This window comes from Saimiri boliviensis, chromosome 2 (assembly GCF_048565385.1).
Source record: "Saimiri boliviensis isolate mSaiBol1 chromosome 2, mSaiBol1.pri, whole genome shotgun sequence".
Classification (NCBI taxonomy): domain Eukaryota; kingdom Metazoa; phylum Chordata; class Mammalia; order Primates; family Cebidae; genus Saimiri; species Saimiri boliviensis.
In genome coordinates this window covers 167,589,162-167,616,725 of record NC_133450.1, presented here as the reverse complement: position 1 = coordinate 167,616,725, position 27,564 = coordinate 167,589,162, and the positions used below count along the sequence as shown (strand labels likewise).

General features: G+C 37.9%; 1 protein-coding gene and 1 long non-coding RNA gene across 17 annotated transcripts in view; both read left to right on the top strand.

The window, feature by feature from the left end:
• The window catches only part of NFIB (nuclear factor I B), a 236,749-nt gene that overhangs the window by 70,986 nt on the left and 138,199 nt on the right, over positions 1-27,564 (top strand). The window lies entirely within an intron of this gene.
• LOC141583727 (uncharacterized) lies at positions 1,032-27,564 on the top strand. The gene is made up of 2 exons (XR_012516581.1): positions 1,032-9,752; positions 10,724-27,564. It is a non-coding gene; the product is annotated as an uncharacterized LOC141583727 (long non-coding RNA).

Below are 27,564 nucleotides of genomic sequence, written 5' to 3'. Positions count from 1 at the left end.
TATTTTTTTTGAGACAGAGTCTTGCTTTGTCACCAGGCTGGAGTGTAGTGGCACGATCTTGGCCCACTGCACCCTCTGACGCCTGGGTTCAAGCAATTCTCCTGCCTCAGTCTCCCGAGTAGCTGGGACTACAGGTGTGTGCCACCATGCCCCGCTAATTTTTAGTCTATTTGATAGAAACAGGGTTTCACCATATTGGCCAGGATGGTCTCAATCTCTTGACCTCGTAATCTACCCACCTCAGCCTCCCAGAGTGCTGGGATTACAGTCCTGAACCACCGCGCTCGGCTTAAAAACAATTCTTACCTATTGTTTCCTTTACAAATTTCTTATGCTTACATTTTTCATACAACCTGAATTTTTATATAATAGAGAGGATTATTTAAATAGGAAAGAGAATCCTGAATATTTTTAAGCAATTATTTTGTTTAGTTCTTCTATGTGGAGTTGCATGCTTAAGAGACATACCACAATAGCAGTTCTTGAAAATATTTGCTTATAATTGCTGCACCCTTATGGATGGGTTTTCGTATATAATTCAGGAAAGAAAAATTGCGTATGATCGATTAGTATTACCACATAAAAGTACTGATTTGTGTATGTTATTTTAGCGCATTGCTAATTCTCAGGCGATAACTACAGTATGCAGCAATTTCCATGGAGTCAGTTTAATTCTGCTACCAATGTCATTTTAATGCAGTTGCAGCCATATCTGTGGCTTCACCTAGCCCTTGTGCAGGAAGTCGTCCAGCAGCAAGGATTCCGGCCTGAGCATACTCAGTCATTTCACTCCCACATGATGCCAAGCAGCTTGGGGTTTCCTGGTCTTTGAGCGGATGAACATTTCTGCCTTTTAGGCTGTCTGATGGGGTTGGGATTTCTTAGGAAGAACTTTTGCAAAGAAAAATGCTAAGAAAAAAAAGAAATATAGTAAGATACCATATAAAGAAATGGATGAGCGCAGATTTTTGTTTCCATGCTTTTTTTTTTTTTTTTTTTTTTTTTTTTTTTTTTTTTTTTTTAATCCCCAATTAAGTAAATCTATCTGTATGTTGACTTTCTGGCTGGACTTGAAAATTCATTTTTTTCCAGTTTGTCCCTCCTCATAAACACAATAAAGCAATGCAACACCAGCCCCGGACCTGCTCCTCTTCTGGATTCTCGAGGGGCTTAGGAATTGGGGTAAAAGAGAATGGTCAAGACAGCCCACCTGATTATTTATCTTACTTATCCTGATTTGTTTTGGAATCACATGCCAAATTCTCCACTTTCAAATGGCTTATAATGCAGAGTATTGTATATACATTTTAAAGGTAATGTAAGTTGCTTTTTCTTCTCTTTCAAATCATTAGTTATCTTTTTTCCATTTCATTTACTAGAAGTAAAATGATGAACCTCTGGGAGTTTCCATTAAATGATTAGTTTTCGTATGTTCTGTCTTTCTAAGGAGGGAGAGAATGTGATTTAAATTTTTAAACTCTAGTTCTGATGACTGAAATATTCGCAAACTTGGTAAAATCAGCTATCTCTTTACGTAACTATTGGATTTCTTTCAGGGGTCTGTTTCCTTACCGACATACTGTACAAATAAATGCAGTTTAATATAGATATATCTTGATGTGTTTAGATTTGGTAAACCCTCTTATCTTTCAAACATGCATCATTTATTTAAAATGCATAGGCATATGTTCAGAACAAAGTTATTTTCAGTGCATATATATTCATTAGCCTGTGTGTGAAAGTACATTTCAAATCACAACCATTTCAGTATTTGTTTTTCTTTCAAAACTTTCTTTCTCTCCATCTTGGTTTAATTGAACCCGAGACCTGAACTCTTTAAAGCATTCCTGCGGAGCCAGCGTACATTTGAATGTCTTTGACTGATATAAAATAATTGCTTTGTTGATCATATACCCATGCATGATAAGATATGCATAAGAAGAAATCTGGTACAGAAGTATAAATAATACTTATCTTTAAGCCAGCATCTGTCATCTGCTTCAGCAGACAGTGCTTGCTTTCTTCCTAGCACAAAAAGGGCTGAAAGATTTATGGAGCAGCTTTGTTTGTGCTCTGTGATGCTTAATCAATTTTTATTAAATTCTAAATTAAAACTTGGCTTTCACTTCAGTGACATCTCTGATGTATAGAACAAGGGGAGAGATCATGATGCCCTGAAAAGGTTAGGCATGGGTGATCTAAATCCCCAATCTATTTCTTCCTACAGGACTTCTCGTAATAACTTTTCTAAGTCTGAAGGAATCCTTATAGGTTTGCACTGGAAAAAGTAAATACAACCCAAACTTTAGACTCTTCAAACTTCTAGAGAGTGGATATTTGTAATTTGTTTTTGAATACTCTCATGCATATTTCCATATGTGGGGAAAGAATACATAAATTCTTTCAGTGTGCAGATAATGTGCTCATTTTGCATTGAGAATCATATGAAAAATGAAGACTCACTAGTTATGATTACAGAGAATCTTAAAATTTTTGGTAACTGAGGTTTAACATGTGAAATAACTGATAGGCATGTGGACTTCGTAGCCTTTTGCTGGCTGGTTTGCCTTATAGGTTTAACATTTGGAATTTCTTTTGCCTTTCAAACAAATTCTTTTGCTTGAATATCAGCATATTGTAGGAGGCTTACTCTGAGAGAGGACAATTTATAAATGAGAATTTCTTGTCTTGTGATCTTATGTATATAAAGAATCTAGAGTCCTGAGCCAAATTGGGATTTTTGTTCAGGAAAAAGGTTAAAAAATTTTACGTACCATTGGTTTTCTTTGATTCTGTGTCTATAAGGAGAAGAAGAATGGGATTTAATTAAAAATGTATTTTTGCATTGAATACTGATATTTCTGTTTTCAAATTTGCTTTTTCTTACATCTGGTACACACCAGACTAACCTGTACATATTATTCCTTTAGAAACATATGTTTGTGGGCCCTGATCCAGCAGTAGCTTACGTATCTACATTTCAAAGTGTAAAGTTTCTTGAAGAAAGGTGGGGAGGGAACAACTATGAGATATGTTGTTAATTATTGTTTACTTTCTAGGAAATATGGCAAGCTGTAAACTTAAAATGACAATATCTGTGTTTTTGAATTATGTAATATGCTACTTTGGAGAAAGTGGATTAAAGAAAAAATTGGAAGCCAATTCTTACATGCCCTAAGAAAATTAATAATTCATGCAGCTCCTTTTCTCCTATCACTCCTCTTTTCATTGCCACATTTATCCCTTTATATTTTGCACTGTCATTTTTAGTTATAAATGCCACAGGTAGATATAGATGTTGATATTGATATAGTCTGTTTATCTATGTATCACCTAAGCCTTGATGCATATTCTTTTATTACTTAGCCTTGGTAATGGCCTGGTCCGTTAAGCATACCTAACTATGGAGGCAGTTTTTGAGGTTCTGGAATTATTCAAAAGCCAGCCCGGAAATGGTTAAATAGCAGATAATTGCCAAATATATTTGCCCCTCATTTGCCTAAAAGGTATTCGGTGCCTGAGTGTATTCTCGCCATGTGCCTTCTTTCTCAGCCACGGCTGATTCAGAAAGACCCATTGGAATTACTGTGAGAGTAGAGAAGAAACCCTGACTTACAACATGAAGACAGCTCTGCTCAACTTGATATGCAAATCAGCTCTGAGGATGCAGTTGAGCTGGTCCTGGCTTTCTAACCTCAGAGCTCCATCTTCCGCTGTCACTTGCCAATGCTACTTCATTGTGATACTTGCAGCCTACAAAGCTGGAGAGTTTGTCTGCTTTCTGTGGAGTAATTTTGAGTAGATGAACTGAGGCTTGGGAGAGATTGCCAAATGAGGTGGTGATGATGGCTAAAGAGACTTGGACTTAGGGAGTGCTTTCTGGCAGAAGTACAACGCAGACGGTATCATGTTTTTGACCATGGTACTTTAGACATGCTGCCAAGTGTTTGTAACGAGATAGGGCTGTTACTATACTTTGCTTTTAACTTTACTTTTGCATACAGTACATCGTTCTTGTTTTATAAACTGTGTCGCATACTTTTTGTACCTCTATAAACAAGTGAAGCTGTTGAGTTTTTGGATAAAGTTTGAAGCAGTCTTGTGTTGCTTCTTCTTTGCTTTATGCTCCAAGTTGAGAGCTGAATAGTAAGATCTTTTTTCACACCATTTATAATGCGATGCACATTTTGAAGGCAATTTAAATTCTTTTGGCTCCTCAGCCATATGCTTCAAAATGGAAGCATTATACATGTCTGAATAGGGGACTAGGTACGAAATTGGAGTATAAAGATATATGGCAGGATATATAGTAGGATAATGTTATCTGTTGAGAGGGAGAGAGGGAGAGAGAGAAAGGGAGAGAGAAAAAGAGGGAGGGAGAGAGAGATTAATTTCAATCTCTAGGAATTTTTCCAAACTTTAGGCCCAATTTTGCTGAAGAAAATTTAAAATGTTTCCACAGGCTACACTGTAACTTTTATGTATGCAATTTATGTATATAATGAAATTTTGGAACTTGACCAGTGTATTATTTGAGAAATTGGCAATATAGTTAAGAGTAATGGACTTTAAGGTGTATTTTTTAATGGAAGGACAAAACTAATATAAGTGAAAACCATATTCCTTTTTTTATTACATTTTTACTTATTCCTTTCTATGATTTTATTCCTCTTCATCCTCACCATCCTCTCTGGATTTTTTTTCAGTTTATTTCTACATTGGAAAAGTGAAATGTAAAGTTCTCTTTAATATATAAACTCTTTCAGTATCTCTCTGGAGGATATCTTTCACTGTTTTCATAATCCATTCTGCTGGGTAGAAAACACCAGGTCCCTTCAATATTCTGAAAATAATTTGTACTTTTTGTAGCTAGAAATTTCCTGTTTCTGAGCTTCTCTCAGTGTAATCATGTAAGGATCTTTTGGTTATGCAACATTGATCACATGGATATCATTATAAAATAATTTGGCTGATACTTGGATTTATATGTTTAAATACCTTTAAGTTAGAACAGAGATTCCTTTCTCATTCTTATTTAAATGTTGTTTCCTTATCTTTTCTTCTTTCCCTTTGCCTTCATAGATAATAGGTGACTTGTAGTATTAGATCGTATACAACTGGTAGTTTCTTCTGTAACTTTCATCAGAAGTAAGTCTTGTGTTCATCCAGGAGTTCCTATACTTTTTCCTGAAGGAAATAGTTTGTATGTTAACTATACCTCTAAGCCTTATTCATCTGAAGTAATATTCTTAGAACATATACACATGCCATTTTCTTCTTTTGCTCTCTGTACATTGTGGATTCAGAAATTATGGAAGCTTTTTATGAAAAGACTTAACGGGATTTATATCATTTTCTTTGTGACCATTCTGTAAAAATAGTTTTCAAAGTTAAGTTGCTGTTCTCCTGTGTACCATTGTGAATATACAATACTACAAGCCTTTTTGGTTAAATGATGGAGGAGAATCAATTTGTTCTTTAGGACAAGTTTCTTCATTTCAGTTTCTTAGAATCACTATGTAATGGGCGCATTACTGACTGCTCTTGTATGCAGAATCAAATGTAACTTCCTTTCCTATTATAAACTATATTGTATAACCTAACAGCTTTTGAATAATTATGGTATGTTGTACTTTCACCATCAGTTGACCTTAGGCTGTTTAGGAGACACAAGGGAGTCCTGGGAATTAGGAAACAAAAGAGAGAGGGAAAGAAAAAAAAAGCAGGAACTGAATTTCCTTCATTCATTCATTTATTTTTGAGAAGGGTGGAGAAGCACACAGATTTATATCTCGGTTGGGTGAAATTATGTTACTGTTTATCTGTACCTTTTTCCCCTTGTGGCAAGAGACGTGGAGAATAGACACTCACTCCCAAAGATACCAAGTTCCAAAGCACTGACTCATGAGTCCACAATGAAATACTAGGATGCAGCCATTTCCTACCTTTGTTTGGAAGTGAACTGATTGGACCAGGCGGATGTAAGCCCTCAGCTGCAGGGCTTTACAGAAGGAAATGCTTTTGGTCTCTCTTAGGTACTCGATGCTGTTCTGCAACTTTTTTGTATTTGACTGAATCAACCAATGTGAAAATGTTTCCTAGAGTATATAAAATTCAGTGCATGCACCCTTCTGTTTGTGCACACAGAGTTTTTATGTGATGGTAGGGAAAAGCATCAACTGCTTTTCATAAAGTGAATTTTTAGTGTAACCTCATGTATTAAACTCTTTCCACGACTCCGTCTCTCTGGAGTAGTCTCATTTATGTTTGCAGCCCCCACTTTTAATTGTGACTTCCAGTTGCTGTATGATCTGACCTCTGCCTCCCTCTCCCCCCTGAGTCACTCTGCCTGCTCTTTCAGCATTAGCAATACTAACAACTTGCCTTCCTACCATCCCTCCAGTCAGCTGAGCCTCAGGCACTTCACTCTGTCTGTCCTTTCTGCTGGGAACCCTTTTATTCTCAGATGGTGGCAGGTAGGGCTTGCTCCCTTACCTCATTGAGAGGAAGATTTAAATTAAGTGTGCCCCAGAAATCTACCACTCCAGCTACTGCTCTTGTTCTCAGCTCTCTTCCTCCTTACCCTCTGTACTCTTTGCCCTATAGCTATCTGGCATATTTCATATTCATTTGTTTCTTGGTTTACTGTTTCATAGCCCTCCTAGGCTGTAGGCCTCATGTGGGTTAGGACTTTGATCATCTGCTCTTTTGCCCAAAGCCCAGAATATGGTAGATCACATATCTACAGAGTACCTAGCACTGTGAGGAGCCTGGTAGATCCACAATAACTGTTTATTGAATAAGAAACAATGTAGATCATCAAGAGATGGTGCTGACCTCTTATAATGGGCTTCAGGAGTTATTTAACTACTAGATACCTCAGCTTTCCCATCTGATAAGTGGGTACAAAATTGTGCATACCTTGGAAGCGTCGTGGAAAGTGTGATTAATAATCAGTAGTAATCATCAGCAGTGATGAGATCAGGCATTAGCTCTGTTTTATGAAAAGGTATATAGACATAATAAAAAGCTTCTGTACTCAATGGGCAGTGGTATATCTTAGGTGGCCAAGGTTTTCCCAGTGTGTGCTGCCCTTCGGCACTTTTGGGTGTTAGCGCTTTTGTTTTCTGAAGTTGGATGAGATCTTCTGAAGCTGAATAAGAAGAGGGCAGCCGGGCGCGGTGGCTCAAGCCTGTAATCCCAGCACTTTGGTAGGCCGAGGTGGGTGGATCACGAGATCAAGAGATCAAGAGCATCCCAGTCAACATGGTGAAGCCCCGTCTCTACTAAAAATACAAAAAATTAGCTGGGCATGGTGGCGCGTGCCTGTAATCCCAGCTACTCAGGAGGCTGAGGCAGGAGAATTGCCTGAACCCAGGAGGCGGAGGTTGCGGTGAGCCGAGATCGCGCCATTGCACTCCAGCCTGGGCAACAAGAGTGAAACTCCGTCTCAAAAAAAAAAAAAAAAAAAAAAAAAAGAAGAAGAGGGCTAAGAATGACTAAAGCTTGGAGAATAATTTGGGGAGTCACAGTAAATCAAGAGAAATGAGTTAAATGAAAGAAACTGGCTCTACAGAGAGCATTGGAAGTTTTAGATTATTGTCATATTTATCACCTTCAGTTCTCCAACCTGATAGTTTTCAGTGAAGTAGCCTTTTAGGAATTTTAGAAGTGTGATTTTACCTTGAATTTATTAGGGCTAAATACAATTGTTTATGTTTATGCAGTTCATAATTTTGCAGTTTAGTTTGTGTGGGTTAGTGGCCCTACTGTTCAACTGGATGGCAAATCTGTGCTAGTAGGATACCATATGCACAAGTATTTTCTTAAATAATGTTGGCGTTTGCCACTGGTGTTAGGGGAAGAAGAAAAAAAATGAGAGCAATTCTGGAAGCCCTCCAGTAAGGGGTTAGGAAAGAACTTAGGGACAAATGCTCCTACTTGGAACACAACACCAAATAGTGGTTTTTTTGTGTTTTTATTTTTTTTTTTTAAAGAGAAGCCAAAATTAAACACAGTAGAGTTTACTGTTTGCTAATCAGCATGTGTTTACTTTCTCTTCCAAAACTGAAGTTGCCAACCAATACATTTCCTACCCAGTGCTATGAATCTGTCCAAATAAACATGGGAAGTAGTGAAACAATGACACCACATGAAAAATATATCCTCATTCATTAAATAGAATCCAAAAAATTCTCTGGAATTTAATTCTAGCAGTGACGTGAGGACTGTTTGGTCTATTAAAAGAGGATAGCGACTTCCCTCTTCAGTTAGTCCAGCATGGATGAGTGTTATTTTAAGTGGCCCTACGATTCTACATGCATCGTCCTAAATCTAGATAGATGAAATGGATCATTTCCTATCAACCCCTCACCCATACCCGTGGTCTAGGGCATTTGTGGTATAGTATAGTTTTATGATAAGTACAAACATAAGCAGCTTGTCAGAATTTAAATAATCAATTTTAATTTCGGTCTCCATCACTGAAGATTACTGACCACTAAGATGAAATTAAGGAGTGCTTTCTCTGGAGACTGCATACACAAGGGCAGAGAGAAGTTATAAAGATAAGCTTTTATTTTGTGGTCAGTTTTGAAAAGTACAGTCAAAAGCAGTAGCCATATATTATAGAGAACCTTAAATTCATAAGGATGTCAATTTACTTTAGCTATTAGTGGGCAATTCCATATAAAACTGGTAGCTGTAATGCATACACATGTCTTTGTTAAGAGGCTTTGTTGGAGGAATGGAAGATGATGGTATAGTGATTATTGTGTTATGATCAATGCTATGGTTTAAATGTGTCTTTAAAAAATATCAAGTACACTCTTGTTACTGGAGCCCAGCCTGTTGTCTTCCATCAAAATCTGCTTTTAGGAAATAATGTAATATCAGGCATTTATTCTTTATTGTGAATTAAAATACATATAGTGAGCTTCCAGTAGTAATTGGGTTAAAAACCCTGTGTGTAAAGTTTCATAGTTAAAGTTCAAGCCTTAGGGTAAGTGGTGTTTCTAATAAGGACAAGCATTCCTTCTGGCAAAACTCTTACTGCCCAGGTTACTATTTTTCTTTTCTCTTGTAGGCCTCAGGTCCTAGTGATGCTTCTGGGTGAGCCCCAAAACAAAAGGTTCATTCTCTGAAGGTGATTTAGCACCTAATTGTAATTCAGCAGTAGGTTAAGATTAGAGTTTTTCTATCTATGGCAGTACAACACTGCTTTTTTAAAAAATAAGAAATAAATTAGCGGAACAACTATACTTTGTAATTCTTGGACTTAGGTAAGTAACATATAACCAAATAAGAGTGGTGTGTAAAACCAAGATTGTAGCCCATGGAGACCCAAAGGGGTCTTTTGGAGTGAGATAGTATATGTCAAAGTTGTCAACCAAACTGTATAAACTTGGTTGTGGACTTTGTTATCTAATCTAATCATTTACAGATAAGGAATCTGAGGCTTTCAGCACTAAGGTCTCACATAGGCTTTTACAACTGGTAAGGAACAAGGTTGGGGCTGGCAATACTGAGAAGTCCTAAACACAAAGACATTCTCCTCTGTTAATCTGCTTCTCAAGTTTTAAATGTTGTCCTTTGAACATCAGATCATTTTTATCCAAAAATTTTCAAGCCTGTATTATAAAGGATTGAGATGGAATGAATTAGTGTGAAGTGTTTTTTTCAGAGCTTGGTGTTAATTCTTTTTTTTTTTTTTTTTTTTTTGAGACGGAGTTTCACTCGTTACCCAGGCTGAAGTGCAATGGCGCGATCTCGGCTCACCGCAACCTCCGCCTCCTGGGTTCAGGCAATTCTCCTGCCTCAGCCTCCTGAGTAGCTGGGATTACAGGCACGCACCACCATGCCCAGCTAATTTTTTGTATTTTTAGTAGAGACGGGGTTTCACCATGTTGACTGGGATGGTCTCGATCTCTTGACCTCGTGATCCACCCACCTCAGCCTCCCAAAGTGCTGGGATTACAGGCTTGAGCCACCGCCTGGTGTTAATTCTTTATTTTGTTTTCAATCGTATAACAGTTTTTGTAACGTCTCATTTGAATAAAATTATCATTATACTCAATAGGCATATATTTATTAAGTACCTACCAGTTGTGAAACCCTAAATAGTTCAGATTGCTACATTTGAACCCCAAGAATAGTGAAAGATTTAAGTCTAAAATATTTGGTTATTTAACATTTGTTCAAATAGACCAAATGAGCGTATTTGAAGCTATTTTCTTTTTTGTCCCCTACAATTAATTGTTTGATCCAGTTTTTTCACCTCACTATTGTTATTCTGATCCTCTTGGATCTGGTTTTTAAAAATGTATGTTGAAATAGTTAAAACATACCAAAAATACAAGATTTCAATGAACAAATGCATACATCGTCAAGTTTAAGAATATTTAATAAAATTTTAGTTACATTTATATAAATTAAATTAAAAATAAGTTAGTTTTACAAAGCATAACTAAATAAAAATGTTAAAAAAGAGCAGGCCAGGCGTGGTGGGTCACACCTGTAATCCCAGCACTTTGGGAGGCCGAGGAGGGTGGATCACCTAGTCAGGAGTTCGAGACCAGTCTGACCAACGTGGAGAAATCCCGCTTCTACTAAAAATACAAAAATTAGCTGGTCATGGTGGCCTGTGCCTGCAATCTCAGCTACTCAGGAAGCTGAGGCAGGAGAATCGCTTGAACCCTGGAGGCGGAGGTTGCAGTGAGCTGAGGTCGTGCCACTGCACTCCAACCTGGGTGACAGAGAGAGACGCCATCTCAAAACAAAAACAAAAACAAAATCAAAAACAAAAAAACACCCAGAGTAATAATAATATACCTTCCTGCCTCTTCTTACCAATCTCATTCTTTCTTATCCTACTACACCATGAGGTAGCTTCTCTCTTAAATGTGGTAATTCTTGTTCCAGTATGTTTATTGCATGTCCTTGGGTTGCATGTGCCTTTGTCATCTGGTTTTTGATGCTGAGAACACTCATCTCTCTCTGCTGTCCAATCTAGAGAATAATGCTCAGACATTTTACTTCAGGATAATTTATCCTAGGTTTGACTGTGCAATAAGTCAAAGGACTGCAGGCTTCAATCCTGGATTTTCCAAGAGTCAAAGAAGTTCTCTAAAGCCTCCTTTCCTTTGACATGTAACACAATAAAACAATGCCCTTGCCTCCTGTTTTGCTGATTATAATTGATAGATGCTTTCTGTAAGTAAAGCATCTATAAGTAAGATTATATAAATTATATGACAATTTTCCTTTTGAATATTGGAATGAGTGCTGATGGTGATAAAAGTGTCTCTGGGTCATTATTTCAGATCAAAATTAATAGACTAGAATTAAGCTCCAATATTTCAGCTCAGACTACTAGTTAATTTTGTGTTTGTACCTATACTCACCCTTCAATATTTGCAATTTGCAAATAGTTATTAAAGAATAATAGCAAAACAAAGCTGGGTTCAGTGACTCATGCCTGTAATCCCAGGACTTCGGGAAGCCGAGGTGAGTGGATCACCTGAGGTCAAGAGTTTAAGACCAGCCTAGCCAACATGACAAAACCCTGTCTCTACTAAAAATTAGCAGAGCGTGGTGGTGCAGGCCTGTAGTCCCAGCTACTTGAGAGCTGAGGCAGGAGACTTGCCTCCGTGGAGGTGGGGGTTGCAGTGAGCTGAGATCGAGCCACTGCACTCCAGCCTGGGTGACAGAGTGAGACTCCATCTCAAAGAAAAAAAAAATAATAATAATAATAGCCAAACAGCTAAATACTGGATGTCAGACTTTACCAAAGCTCTTTATGGTTAAATTGTTAGATGTTTTTCCTGAAAATTTTTGGGATTATTTTCTTAGAAATTCCTTCACATCTGAAAATTTTAGTTTCTAGTTTCTCATGAAGGGATATAAATAGTTTAATTATTACTTACATTTGGAAATAAAATGTTTAAATCAGTATTTGTGTGATTTTGCATTTTCAACACAAAGCACTATCTTTATGGCTAAACAACATGTCTAGTGGGGATCTTTTGAAGAGCAGTAATGACATCAATTGCTTAGGAAGTGCCACAACTTAAACTTTCTGTTCTTGACCTTGGTTTTCTTAAAGAGTGGTGACTTTCTGCTGTATCCTATCAAGAGCAAAGGTAGCATGTGTTAGCAGAAGGAGGAAGCCAGGGGCAGACCTGCCCTCTTGACCTGTCCCACTGAGCATGCCAGTTTATCAGATGAGCCTTGGCAGCCCTGGACTCTGCTTTAGTGAGCTCAGCAAATAGGTGGGGGGCACTCATGATTTCTTTGATTATAGACTAGGATAATCACAGACAATAGTACATAGGCAAAAGAATTGAAATAAACATTTAAATAAAATAAGCTAACTAGTTCAACTCATTATAGAAACTTGTTACACGTTAGGATTCTGTAAATCAATTAAGTGCCATAGAAAAAGAGAAGAATTTGGTTCCTTTCATTTCTCATTTGAAAGGTTCCAAGGTGAAAGTAATTCTTAGAAGAGAATTAAACACTGACACTTGATCCTTAGCTCTCTAGTACTTTAAAATGGACTTCCAGACTTCATTCCTTATACCTGGCAACCTTCAGTCTTCCCGTCTCCCTTGTCCTAACAAGTTCCATGATGTGAAGTAAATCTGGTGGCTTTCGTTTATTTATTTTTTCTTTCCTTGAGCAAGTAGGTGGCGTGTCTGTAGCCGAGTATCTTCTTTCCTGGTGGCAAATGATTCAGGAGAATCTAGGACCACTGTGCATTTGGTGTGTTTTGCAGCAGGAAGACAGGCATGCACAGAGTTAAGCCCATGGCTGGTCTGTGTTAACCTAACATTCCCAGTGTGACGGGGTCGTAATCCCTAAGAAGATGCTTTACGGGGTCTCGTTATTGTCCAGAAGTGGCTCTTGTATGAGAAAACGCAGCCATGCAGAAACGGCACAAACACTATTGACTTGCCCACCATGGCATATGTCTTTTTCTTCCTAACATCCATGAACCCATTTCATTCTTACCTAGCCATGTTGTTGCTCCTTCCCTCTCTACACCTTTGACTCGTTAAAAATCAAAAATAAAGCAACAACTAAAAACTAGAGTAAAATCATACTGTTCCATACTGAGAAGAGAACTGTGATTTACCTTGAGATCTTTTAGTGCGTGGCTGTTGGCGAAGACCTTGTTTCTTTCTCAAGTCTTTCAGCCACATCGTGGCTTTTCAAAACCTTTAAGTCCTGTAATACTATATTTTGTGAAGGAGGGAAAAAATGAGATTTTTTTTCCTCCTTGCTTTTGTTAACCCATTCTTGTTTTAGACGCCAACAAAAAGGGTTTTTGTTAACTGGAGCTTAAAATCGGCCAGCTTGCAAAGTATTCTCTCTTTTTATGCAAGGAGGATTAGCTTGGCATGTTATGCAGTTCTCTTGTAGGAGCCATTCACGTGTCCTGTCATAAGGTGTATAATTACTGCACTTCACCATCAGCAATCATTCTTAAGTTAAAACCTGTTTTAAACCTCTCATTAATATAAATCATACCAGGAAGGTAGAAAATATACCTTCAAAAAGAACGAAGTGTTAGGGAGTTAATCTGTTCTTTTCATAATAGATCTGGAGTAAATAATTTTTACTTAGCACTTTTCTTTCTATGCAATCAAAATAGTTTGTGATAAAAGATCTGGTGCATACCAGGGACTGCATAAATGTGCAGTGTTTTATTCAGGCAGGACCGGGCTTCCTGCTTGGTGCCAGCCTCGTTTTCCCTCTGTCACCCTTGAACAGTGAAGTGTGTAATCCTCCATTCTTTTACAGTCAGCCCCCTGACAGGACTGCCCCTTTCTCCCTCGCTCTGTCTTTCCTGGTCTCTCTCCCTCTCTCTCTCTCACACACTAATACTTGCTCATAAATAAATTCAGGAGCAAATAGTTCTCATTTTCAGGGCTTTCTTTCAATGAATTCTCCCAGCATGCTGAGATAGCAATCTGAACTTATAAACAAATAGATATGGTTTTTTTTTTTTTTTCTTTCCCCATGGAAAAGCCATGGGCCAAGGACTCAGATATCCCTGTTGTGTTTATTTATTAGTGGTTTGTTCTAGTGAGAGTGGCAGCTCCTCCCCTGCAGCTTGGGAGCCTGAGTTACTCATCTTGCGAATGTGCAGATGCCATTTCTCCACTCTCCCTCTGCCCCTCACCACCGGAATCCACATGCCACTGCCTCAGAACTGTTGTGAGGGATGATCGTGAAAAGTTCAATCCAAGCTATGCTTTCCAGGGGAGTGGGCTAGTCCATCTCAGGAAAAAAGTTTATTCAATTCTTTACACATCCTGCAAGGCCCAGTTTGATCTGCATTTTGCCCACCTCTCCAAACTCGTTTCTCACTTTTCTCTCTTGAACTTCTACCTCATATCTGTACAACCTGCTTTCTCTTTAAATTTGCCAAAAAGTGCTACTTTTTTCTACTTAAATGCCTTCACTTCTACTAATCCCATTTTCTCCAGCTAATTTTTATTCATCCTTCAAGTCTAAGCTTAAGCTGATCTTCTTTTTCTCTTTCACGTATTTTTAGTTAAGTGCCTACTATGTGCCAGAAATTATTCTGGGTTCTTGAAATTCAAGGTTCATTTGGATATAGACTATATCTCTGCTCTCATGGGACTTACATTGTAGGAGAAGCCTTCAACAAAGAAGTCTTCCTTGACACTCTATTCTGTTAGTGCCCTTTATTTTGCATTTCTGTTGCTCTCTAAGGTTCTTTATAGCATTTTATTTACTCTGTTCAACAAATATTTGTTAATACCCATTGGAAATAGTCACATAGCTTGGACAAGTTTGTCCCTGATGATCTCAAAGCTCTATGAGGACATGATCACTGACATGTGTCTATCCAGGAAGATAGAAGGTACTTCATAAAAGCTGAATCGATGAATAAATGAGTGGCTTTCTCTCTGCGCCAAATATTATAACTGTACTCTTCCTGAATTATTTTATACCATTTTTATACTGATTTAAAATACAACTGATTAGAAATTCATTGGGGTAAACATGATTTTTCTTAGAAAAAATCAATTACTGAGAACGATTGTTTTTACTTCATCATCTGCTTTTATCACCTGGCAGACGTTAGTGGCTGCAGGATGGGGATGAAAGTTGGGTTGAGAGGGGATATTTTTAGAGCCTGGAACAGAGAAATGTGGTTGGCTCATGAGTGTCTTACACGGGGTCCTGGAGCCCGGAAGGGAAGGTGGAGAGGAGTGCAAAAGATGAGGGAGGAGAGTTTTGAAATTAAGCCTGACTTCCTTCAAGAATTTATGTAAAGCTAAGAACTCTCCTTCTTTCTTCTTATTCCTCAGCAAAAAGGAAGAGAGTTAAAGTTAGTAAAGATTTTTTTTTATGTGCCATGAATTTTACATACATTATTTTATTTAAGGCATTATTTTATCTATGGTTTATATTTAGGAATTAGGCCGTTTAAATTCCAGAATTAGTAACATGTAAAGCTGACACTCTGTAACCTTCTGGTGCTCAGTTAATGTCTACTGAATGAATGAATTTATTGTAGAAATGCTTGATCTCCCATTTGGCATAATTCTTCATAAGACCACCCTCTTTAGACTCAGAATTCCTGTTGGTACTATTGGTATGATGACTGAGTAGCATTCAGGATTGAATTGGGCTTTGAGTACTGGTATAACAACCTGATAACCTAATGTGATATTGGTTCTAGAATTCATTGCGTTCCAGACCATTAACTTACCTGTGAGCTTTTGGAGCACGAATCGATAATAAGTTGGGGATTACCTGTATGTGAATGTAGAAATAATATAAAACGAAATCTTATGTAGTTGATTTTCCTATGATATTTAGGGCACCTTTTTTCTGACACTTAGTTTAAGTGAATTTCTCTACCTCTGTTTTTTTTTTTTTTTTTTTTTTTTCCCTATAAACCTCCTCAAAGCATTTTTATAAGTAGGTGGTATACATAATAACAGTAATTATAATAAAAACAACTACCTAAAATTTTTTAAAGAAGTAAAAGAGATAAAGGAATTTCTAGGATTCCAAAAATATAAGAGCCAAAATATAAGATTCCAAAAATAATAATATAAAACGAAATCTTATGTAGTTGATTTTCCTATGATATTTAGGGCACCTTTTTTCTGACACTTAGTTTAAGTGAATTTCTCTACCTCTTTTTTTTTTTTTTTTTTTTCCCTATAAACCTCCTCAAAGCATTTTTATAAGTAGGTGGTATACATAATAACAGTAATTATAATAAAAACAACTACCTAAAATTTTTTAAAGAAGTAAAAGAGATAAAGGAATTTCTAGGATTCCAAAAATATAAGAGCCAAAATATAAGATTCCAAAAATATATGATTCATCATTTCATAATGAATCACCAGGAACATGGCATTAAATTAGTTTTGGTTTGGGTTCATGTGAAAGAGAAAGTACATCAATAATGCACTCTAATAAAATTAAAATACAATTATAAAGAGACATCTCAGATGGACTGAAAGAGCCAAATTATCAGATCCTTTCTTATGTAGTGGTAAAGCCTGGCTAGAAAGGAAGCTTTTTCATTAGAATATTTTCAAAATCAAGCATACATTAATTTGCAAACAATTTGAATTTTTGTGTAATTAATATAGCTCAGAGAAATTAAGTGAACAATTAAGTGTTAACTGTTTTGACCACTGAAATAGAGTGTGGCTTTTGTAAATGGGTTGGAGTGGAACATTGTATAGTTTAAATGTGGGAATCACTGTTAAGAATCGTGGCTGGGCGCTGTGGCTCATGCCTGTAATCCCAGCACTTTAGGAGACTGAGGTGGGTGGATCACCTGAGGTCAGAAGATTGAGACCAGCCTGGCAAACATGGTGAAACCCTGTCTCTACTAAAAATGCAAAAAATTAGCAGGGCATGGTGGCATGCTTGTGTAGTCCCAGCTATTCAGGAAACTGAGGTGGGAGAATTGCTTGAACCTGGGAGGCGGAAGCTGCAATGAGCCAAGATTGTTCCACTGCACTCCAGCTTGGGTGACAGAGACCCTATCTCAAAAAAAAAAAAAAAAAAAAAAGAATCATGAAGTTTATTTCAAGAGTCTAATAGTCTAATGTCATGAATGCATATGATTCTCTTCCTACATAATTATTTTTAAAGTCAGTTTAACACAATAGCTTTAGATTCCTTCTATTGTTACTATATGTCTTAAAAAGATAGAGAAAATGCAAAGTTGTGAATCATCTGATTAAAGGAAGAGTAAGTGAATTATTCTTAATGAGTTAAAATAAAAATTTAAATACTTAAAAATGTTAAAGTATATTTATAAAAATAATTATGCAAAATTGATTTAAATTGGCACCATAATAAGACATGAATTACTTCAAAATACTGAGAGGTTCAGTGCTTGGAGCTTAAATTCCAGAGGCGGGGGAGGTTCCTCTCTGCAGCCAAACAGCAGTATTAACTTGGGCAAGTTATTTACCCCATTGAGGCCTCCCTTTCTTTATTTGTAAGATGGGGTTGATAATAGTATCCACCTTGATGGTTTGTATTGAGAATTAGACTCAAACTTTGTGAATCTTATAAAAACCTTGCTTACAACTGACATATGTAAGGAGCGGTTATTATCAACAACATTGGGGAAAATTGATTTTTTTTTTTTAAAAACCATGATTACAGTACTGTTGTAAATTTTCATGCCAGTATTCATATTACTTAAGTTCAAGGAAAATATGTGATTCATGAAAATCCAAAGTAGCTCTGCTTTCTCCGCAGTGTAGTTTATTTCAAGTCTATAGAGAGATATTCAAGAACAATGTTTCCTAATTCATTTTTAAAACATTCATCCGTCCTTTTATTATTCAACAGATAGTTTTGAGTACTTGCTAAGATTTCATGCCCTATACTGACCTCTAGAAATAAAAATCACAGGCTCTATCCTCAAGGATACCACAGTCTAAAAATAAGATCTCACCAGCAAACTAGGAGTCCATTTAGACAATGATAGGTGGCAGAAATCTTTGTACTGATAAATTAGCTTTTAAAATTGGTGGTAGTTTTCTGCACATGTTTGGAAAAGATTTCTTACTCTCTTCCACAATTTTCCCACCCATGCAAGTTTGTGATAAATTGGGAAACCATTTGGTATCCAAACAAGGCAGGTGTTTTTAATTATTAGTCCACCGAAAAAACAGAATTACCAGAAAAACTACAGTTGTTTATTTCTGAGGTTTCTTTGGCTATATTGGTCTAATATTTATTTTTAAAATATGATTAGCAATTACCTGGACTAATTTTAAAACATACGCTTATGGTAATAAAGGTCATATGAAATATTTTTTAAGACTAATAAGCTTATATATTCATTGCTTTTTTTTTTTTTTCTCCTGAGATAGGGTCTTGCCCTGTTGCCCAGGTTGGAGTGCAGTGGCATGATCATGGCACACTGCAGGCTCCACCTCATGGGTTCGAGAGCTCCTCCCATCTCAACCACATGAGTAACTGGGACTACAGATGCATGCCACCCTGCCCGGCCAATTTTTTAATTTATTGTAGAGATGGTGATCTTACTATGTTTCTCAAGCTGGTCTCAAACTCCTGGACTCATTGATACTTCTGCTTCAGCCTCCCGAAGTGCTGAGATTATAGGGGTCAGCCACTGTGCCCAGCCTCATTGTTTTTGTTGATGGTCGTTTTACCTAATAGACTTCAGCCAAAAAAGGTTCTCCAAATATTGTTTATTAGCTTGTTAAAAGGGAGATGATCCATATTTCAATGAATTAATATTTTCAGCATATGTTACAAAACCAAATTGTCATCATTTAGATTTTAGGAAAAAAAAAGCTCTTTAAAATGTGTAGTATATACCTTCCTAATTAATTATTCTGTTAATGCTATATTTAACAGTGACAGGGAATTACAAAGTTTATAATAATTAAATCTTCTGGATTAGTGTTAAAAATTTTACCTGATCTTTGTTCTAAATCATATTTCAATGAATTTTATTAAAGTTTGATTCATTCAAAAGGAAATAACATGTATTTTATCAGAATGACAACATTTTATATATACTGTCAGCGTAAAAGAAAAAAAATTACTAAAAAAAATTTGGCCTGGGTCTTTAAATATTTTGTTCTGTATTTCTGAATTTTTTTCTTTTAGTTCTTCTTATGGAGAATTCCAGTAAAGTTGAGAGTGAATCCTGATACTTTGAGTTGAATCTGCCTTTAAGCCCCATGCCTATGATGGAAAACTTACTATTGCTTTCTATATCAGACTTTAATTTTATAAGCAATGATGGTCTTTTCATGTTGTTTTCATAAAATGAAATTTTATCCTAAATCTAGCCATTAAACCACAAAAACTCCAGGCACAATCCATCACTTTGTTTCAGCCCAAGTCCAATCATTGCTTTCAAATCTATCATATTACATATTCTGTTCTTGAGGAAGAATGTAGTATAAGGATGAACCTAGTACCAAACAATAACTGGTTTCTTAAGAATGACATTCATAGTCATTTATTTTTTATAGCATTCTTGAGATAAAAAGATTCTTGGGGCCGGGCGCGGTGGCTCAAGCTTGTGGTCCCAGCACTTTGGGAGGCCGAGGCGGGTGGATCACGAGGTCAAGAGATCTAGACCATCCTGGTCAACACGGTGAAACCCTGTCTCTACTAAAAATACAAAACATTAGCTGGGCATGGTGGCACGTGCCTGTAATCCCAGCTACTCAGGAGGCTGAGGCAGGAGAATTGCCTGAACCCAGGAGGTGGAGGTTGTGGTGAGCCGAGATCGCGCCATTGCACTCCAGCCTGGGTAACAAGAGCGAAACTCCGTCTCAAAAAAAAAAAAAAAAAAAGATTCTTGGATATCCAAATCAAATGCATTTTAAAAATGAGGCTATAGTTTATGTTCTAAAAAATGCTTTTTGTTCTCACTTATATGTGGAATTTTACAAAGTTGAATGCTTGGAAGCAGAGTAGAATGGTGCTAACTGAGGTGGGGAGGTGGGGAGTGGAGAGACCTTGGTCAAAAGGTACAGAGTTGCAGTTTTGTAGGATGAATCAGCCTTGAGATTTAATACAAAGGGTGAGGACTATGGTTCATAATATTGTAATGTATACTGGAAATTCACTAAGAAAGTAAATTTCATGTGCTCTCCTATAAGAAAAGGTAAAAAGTTATTTATTTCTGACAAAAATTTGTAAAATTGAAAAACCACTTATCCTTTCAGGGAAGATACTGTATTCCTATTTTACAGGTAAAGAAAATATGACAATGGAAAATACAGTCGTCCCATGGTATTTTGGGGGGATTTGTTCTAGAACTGCCCCCCACCTCAGGCCCTACTGGGGATACCAAACACCATAATGCTCAAGTGTCTCATATAAAATGTCGTAGTATTTGCATGTAACCTATGCATACCCTCTTATATACTTTAATTCATCTCTACTTACAATACCTAATACAGTGCTTACATATCACTTCATTTGAGTGGATTCAACAGAGTACTCAGCATGCAGCAAATTGAAGTTTTACTTTTTGGAAGTTTGTGGACATTTTTGTTTTCTGAATATTTTTGTTCCACTCATGTATGTGGAGCCCATGTATATGTACATCATTCTGGAAGAGACTAAAATAGGGCAGAACATTCAGCTGTGATCCATTACACCTTGATTTAGCTCAGGACACTTTCAATCTGAATATTGTCTTTAGTTCTTAGCTGTTAATTTTTAGTGATGAGATCATCACGGTCTTCCAGTATTAGGGATATATGGTTTATACACAGAACATCATGTGGAAACTGAAAAATAGCTGTGATCTTAATGAACAGAAGCCTCAGCAAATGATGGCACAATTTTCTGTGTATCCTGTCACTTGTTTTCTACCTTATGCATATTGAACATGGGCTTCTGGGTCAGCCAGAAATATCTTAAAATCTGTTAATTGTTCAGGGAAATGTAGTAAGTGGGGAGACTGTAAGGTGTAATTGGACGAGGGCTATTTTAATATTTGTTTTATTTTGTTGTGACCGTATTTCTTTTAATATTGTTTTTAGATTATTTTGAGGGGCAAGGGGAATCCTATTTGCTTGAGAGACAAAATTTGAAAAGATACACAGGACAGCCTTCAGTGGCTTCTTGGCCAACTAGAGTGTAAGTGGGCAGTGGAGGGTGGCTGATAGGATGCAGGGTGGCTGAGAAGGAAAGCAAACCAGCGCCCTTAGGGAGACCAGGTGAATTCCTAGTATTGTACTTCTCTATCAATCACAGGTATTTCCATTTCCTTATTAGATTTTGATTTAGTGTAGTTAGAGGAATTGAACTAGAGCTGATAAGATTTTTCTGCCTTTGCATTTCCTTGAAATTAGATTGGCCTCTAACCAGTGACATAACACATCTTCCCTACTTCTTCTTCCTCTTTTGCACATTCAGGGAAACCATGATTTCTCAAAAAATGTGCCTTTTGATTGATCTATTGAATTGCACAACAGGGGAATAACTTGAGGTATAAAAAAGAGTCATTGTATTTATTAATTAGGACTTTCTACATTTTTATAGATAAATGCCCTAAAATTAAAAACAATCGGAATACTAATTTTTAAGCTTTGTTCTATTTAAATTGTTTCTAATGGGAAATATGGGTGAAAATTGGACTTGCTAAAATTATTACAAATAGGTTGCAATTCAGAAAATGCAATGGGGAAGTTATTAGTATCTTGATTCTGAACTGGAATATTATGTATTATCAATAAGGCAAGGACAGTTCAGAGTCGATCAGCTCAGTGACCTAGGGGAATCATAAGCATGCCCCTGCTGTTCACTCTGCCCCAGACTGCAGTCTGGCTTGCCTCATGATACACTTTCTGTCAGGAAGTCTCTGCTCTATCATCTGAGCATAGCACCTACCCTCTCTGAGCTTTGGTTTAGTTCAAGCTTGTTCAACCCATGGCCCGCAGGCTGTATGTGGTCCAGAATGGCCTTGAATGCAGCCCAACACAAATTTGTAAACTCTCTTAAAACATTAAGAGATTTTTTTTCTGATTTTCTTTAAGTTCATCAGCTATCGTTAGTGTTAGCTTATGTGTGGCTTAAGACAATTCTTTCAGTGGCCCAGGGAAGCCAAAAGATTGGACACCCCTGATTTAGTTGCATAACCCACAGATAGAATTCCAAGTAATGTCTTAAGGGAGCAGTAGAAAGAAGAAATGGATTAATGTTGATTCCAAAGAGTAGGAAAGAAGGGGTGTTTGGGCTGGTCTGCAAGGAAGGTGGATTTCTTTTTCTTTTCCTTTTCTTTTTTGACAGGGTCTTGCTCTGTCGCCCAGGCTGGAGTGCAGTCATGTGATCATGGCTCACTGCTGCCTCGAGTTCCCAGGGCTCAAGCCATCCTCCCAGCCCAGCCTCCCAAGTAGCTGGGACCACAGGTGTGTGCCACCATGCCTGGGTAATTTTTTGTAGAAACAGCGTCTCACTTTGTTGCCCAGGCTGGTCTCAAACTCCTAGGCTCAACTAAACCTCCCATTTTGGCTTCCCAAAGTGCTGGGATTACAGGCATGAACCACTGTGCCCAGTCCTGGAATGCAGCTTTCTAAACTTAGCGAATAAAGAGAAGTACAGATTAGCCTGGGAAGTAGCATGGGCAAAGGCTCAGAGTGCCAGCTCACCTGCAGCTTGAGGTGCGGGAATTAGTGTCAGGTAAGCTGAGCCTGGAATCAAGGAAATGACCCTTAAGGACCCTGAATGCCATCTGATGCAATGGATTTCCTCAGTAGGTGCAGAAATTTCTTATGCTGTGTAACAAATTACCACAAGCTTCATGGCTTGAAGCAACTCCCATTTATTAGCTTGCAGTTCTCTTGGTCAGTAGTCCTGCTCAGCATGGCTGCATTCTCTGCACTGTTACAAGATGAAAATCAAGGTACCACTTGGGGTGCATTCTCATCTGGAGGATGTTGAGGAAAAATCTGTTTTCAAACTCATTTCTGTTGTTGGCAAAATTTCGTTTCTTGTGGGTGTGGGATTGAGGTCCCGATGTTTTGCTGACTGTCAGGGGGCTACTCTCAACCCTTTGAGACTACCTCAATTTTTCCCCATCTTCAAGCCAGCAAGGGCACATCAGTTCCTTCTCATGCTTTGAATCTCTCAGACTTAGCTTCTGAAATGAGCCAGAGAAAACCCTTTGCTTTTAAAGAGCTCGTATGATTAGGTCATACCTACCTGAATTATTTCTTAAGATATGCTGTGCCATATAACATAGGCTGATCATGGGAGTAAAATCCATCATATTCACAGTCCTGGGGACTATGCAGGGCCTGTAGATGAAGGTGCAGGAAGTCTTAGGGACCATCTTAGAATGCTGCCTTCCATGGTAGATAATGGGGAGTTTCTGCCAGTGTTTAAACAAGGAAGTTACATGTTCCAAGCTGTGTTCTTGTAAGTTAATATTAGTGGGATGTAGAAAGTGTTTTGGAAAGATGAAGAACTGGAAACAGTTGACAAGGGAGGAAGTCTTTGCAATAGCAAAAGATCTGAGAGCACCAGTGCATTGGAAATGGGGATCCAAGGATCAAAAGGAGAACTTGACAACTTGCTACCTCCTAATTCAAGCCGAGACTTGCTTCCTTTGTGTTTTGTGGAGGGAAAGGTAATGAAGGGGAGTACTAAGCAGACAGACTCTTAATGCTTTCTCTTAAACAGGGTAGCTTTTTCTAACACCCTCATTTAATAATTGAGATATGGTGGTTTAGAGAGGAAAAATGACATACTTACCAGAGTTTCTTAGCTTTGCCAAGTGTGCAGTTTAATTTGAGAAGAGACGACTCACTGGTAAATAAATGATTAGAGGACATACAGGGCATAAGGAAGGGCAACTTGCCCAATTGTAGTATGGATTCCAAGAAAGGCTGTGGTCAGTTCGGCTTGGAATTTGTCAGGTTAACCGCATGGGAGAATGTGGGTCTTAGCCTGGCTGTTAAAAGAAGTTGTGAAGAGGACATGAGCATTATTTAAGCAAAGGTGAGCAGACAGGGCCAACTCTGTGTAAAATTGGGGAATAAGAGAAGCTTGAGGGGCAATGTGGTGTAGTGGCTGTGAGCCTTGGGATCTTACATACCTGAGCTATATGGCTTTGGGGAAGATACTTTGTCTCATAAGCCTCAGTTTTTCAAACTGTAAAATGGAGCTAATCAATATGTACATATATAAATACAAAACAACAGTTTCATGGGCTAAATCTAGCTGAATATTGCAAATATTGTGTGATTCAATCAAATGTATCTATACCTTATAGCATTCTTATGATTTCTGGGTCAGATAGTGCATGTTTAGCATAGTTCCTGGCCCATAATCAGTATGGCATCTTAGTAACTATTTGTAATATTATTCAAGGAAAAGGAAACTTCAGAATCTGGAATTTAGGTAGAGCAGTTAACTTTTCAAGCTGGAGAAGACTTTCACTTTGCCATATGGAGAAGTAGCCAGTAAGGGAGAGGATGTTGAATTTCAAGTGAAACGTGGGAATATCCACCAGAAGCTGGAGTCAGAGGGGCAGAGACTCCTGGTGTGTCAACGTTTGGCTTGGCTTGACCTGAGAATACAGAGTTTAATATCTCGTTGTTGATTGAGGCCTTAGAGGAGTTCAGACTTCTGGGGTCAGGGAGTAGATGGGCTATTAGGTAGAATAACCCAGTTCAGAGCAGAAAACTCTGTGGGAGGGGGGGAGAGGGATAGGAAGATGAAGATGGGATGGTGTGTGTGTGTGTGTGTGTGTGTGTGTGTAGGAGGATTGATTTCACTGGATGGATTGCAGAAGCTTTGGGTAGTGGAGCCTCATCTGCACTGGGCTGATTCTTTGCAATTCTTCCTGAGGAAGTTACACTTTAATGAAGGGGGTTTTCCGAAAGGGAAATAAGCTTTCCTTAGAAAAGGGTAAAGAGTTGAGAGGGCAGGAGGAAGAGGAGGAAATGAATCGGGGGAGTTTGCAAGGTTGAGAATGTGGGATTGATGGGTATAAAAAGATATGAGAGCTATGTGCTGTGATCCACTGTTGAGGAGACTGCAAGTCCAGCATTCAGAGAGACAGTGGAGAAGAAACTGGGGAACCCAGGCAGGGCTTCTGGTTTCCTTGGAACTCTAGGTATGGTGGAAAGGGGGCCCCGTGCCCAGAACCATCCTGCCTTGCGGTAAAGATGCCTCTCAATGATATTTGGAGAATGCCATGTCTTTCTCCTAGTACAATGCGTGGAAACAGAATTCAAAGCGTCTCTGAGCCTGTGAACCACAACAAGGGCTTTAAAATAGCTTCAGAAAGGTGCCTTTGCCTTGTTTATGAAGCGTGTACTAATTAGAAAGAGTTGTGTTTTCTTTGTGGTATAAGCCTTTGCAGTGGATCTACATTGTCATTGTTATCAATAATAACTAATGAGATTAAAATTTAAAACAGGTGTTTGATAATCCTTGCTGAAGAGAATTCAGGGGATATTGTTCCTGATTTTGCTTTCTCTCCACTTGGAAAGGAGGTGGATGAGCCCATCAGCCCACAGCCTGTTGTCGGGAGGAAATTCCTTGGCTCAACGTGAAGAAAGTGTAGTACGCCCAGATTACTGTTTACCAGGGACAAGGGCCTGTTACTTTGATCCTCTCCCAAGACTGGAGTTGGAGAAGTGTTTTTGGTGTAGTTCCATCCTCTCAGAGTGAAGTTCTTCAATTTCCCAGGCATTGAAGCTTTGTTGTAAGAGTCACCGGGCAGATTCTGATGTAATGATTCAACATACCGGCTTTCCAGAAAATTCTTCATATATTGCCTTATTCACCATAGCTTTAATTCCACTGTGTAAAAAAGAACACTTTCTTGTCATCTGAAGAACTCTTAATTTCTTAAATCCCATCAAATGTTGTGATATTTACTCAAGCTTTCTTTCCAAAATTTCGCCCTGGAGTGTTTGTAGGCAGTTAGTACATTTATCTCTAACATTACTCACCATTTAGTAAAAGAAACAAACCAAAACAAATGCCAGCAAAAGTAACTCCTCCATAAAATACGTGTAAAGTAGGAATAACACGTGAATGAACAAAATCCTGGCTTGAATCTGTTCTTTTGCAACAAATGTAGTGTGGTTGTAATTTTGAGAAAAGAAGCCTGCAAACAAAAATAGTTAGTAGTTTAATTTTAGGTTTACAGTTTTGACATTGTAACCCTAAATTACATCTTATTTGGAAAAATCTCTTCAATGTAAGACTTTTTTTTTCCCCCTAGTGCTACAAGATGACTCTATATTAAAAATTCTCTGGAGATAAAATAGCAATATTTGTTAATCTATATAATAGTTAATATTCAAAGTAACAATTTATCTGCATCATAGATTTACTCTTCTTGTGGAATATATGGACAGTTCTAAATACGTAGAATTAAAAACAAACACAAAACTCCGTTCTACATGGCAGATAGGGAAATGTCAGAGCTATGCCAAACGTCGTAAGATGCAACATTTAGGAGAGATGAAGGGCTAAAGTCATCAGAGTTTCTACCAAATTGGGTCATCTACATGAGTTTTATTAGCCACCCCTTAATGAGGCACCACTGAAGAAAGGTTTTTGCAGAAGAAGAATGAGGCAACTATTTAATGGCATCCAGTTAAAGACAGTAGGAGACTGTGAGAGGAATGATTTTAAGTTCCCTAGAGGGCAAGAAGTATTTCTTTGGAAATCACTCCACGTGGTACCTCGAAGATTAAGATACACAAATGTCATTTGATGATAGAGGTGTTGAAAGAAGGGTAGGTCAGTAACTGAAATTAACCTGGACTTACAAGACTAAAGGTTAATAGGAATCTAGGCATCCACTATGATCAAGGCCAATGCATTTAAATAAGTACATTTCCACTTTTCAGCTCCTAGGGGAAAAGAGTACATTTCAGATGGCAAACCCCCAACCAAATCTGGACAGTAATAGTAGCCTCTTTTGGCCTTTGGTAAAATTCCCAATAAGCCAAATACCAAAGTACAGTATTAAAAAATGAAGAAGATTCATTTGTTCATTGATGGGATGACATCTCTAGTCCTCAGTCTCTCAGGCGGTTAGGAGCCCAGCTTGGAGTTCTATAATAGTGCATCGCTGTTAAGACCTTCAATGCCTCACATTCATGTGTGCAAAGTCTTTTTCCAGCACCTTGTGAAAGCTGTGTTGGCTTGGACAGAATGCCAGTGGGTAGAATCTGGGTTTTATTGGTGCTGCTTGAGGGAAAACATTTAGGTAGTTCAGGAAAGCACTGAAAACAGAAAGAGGGTTTCGAGGTTGTTATTTGGAGTCAGACTCTTGAGTATACCATGGAAACAAAACGATTGTTAACTTAAAAAAAAAGTATTTTACTTTCTATTTGGCTTCAATATAGTAATAATGTCTTTCGCTATTTCCTGGACAACTGGCCTTTTTCTTCAGTATGATTCCTCTGGGAAAAGGTATGCCTTCCAAATGCCACCTTGGAACTCCCACCTCACTATTCTTATTCCCTTGCTAGGCAAAGCAACCCCTGCCTTCTTAAAAGTTCTATCAGATCTGCAGAA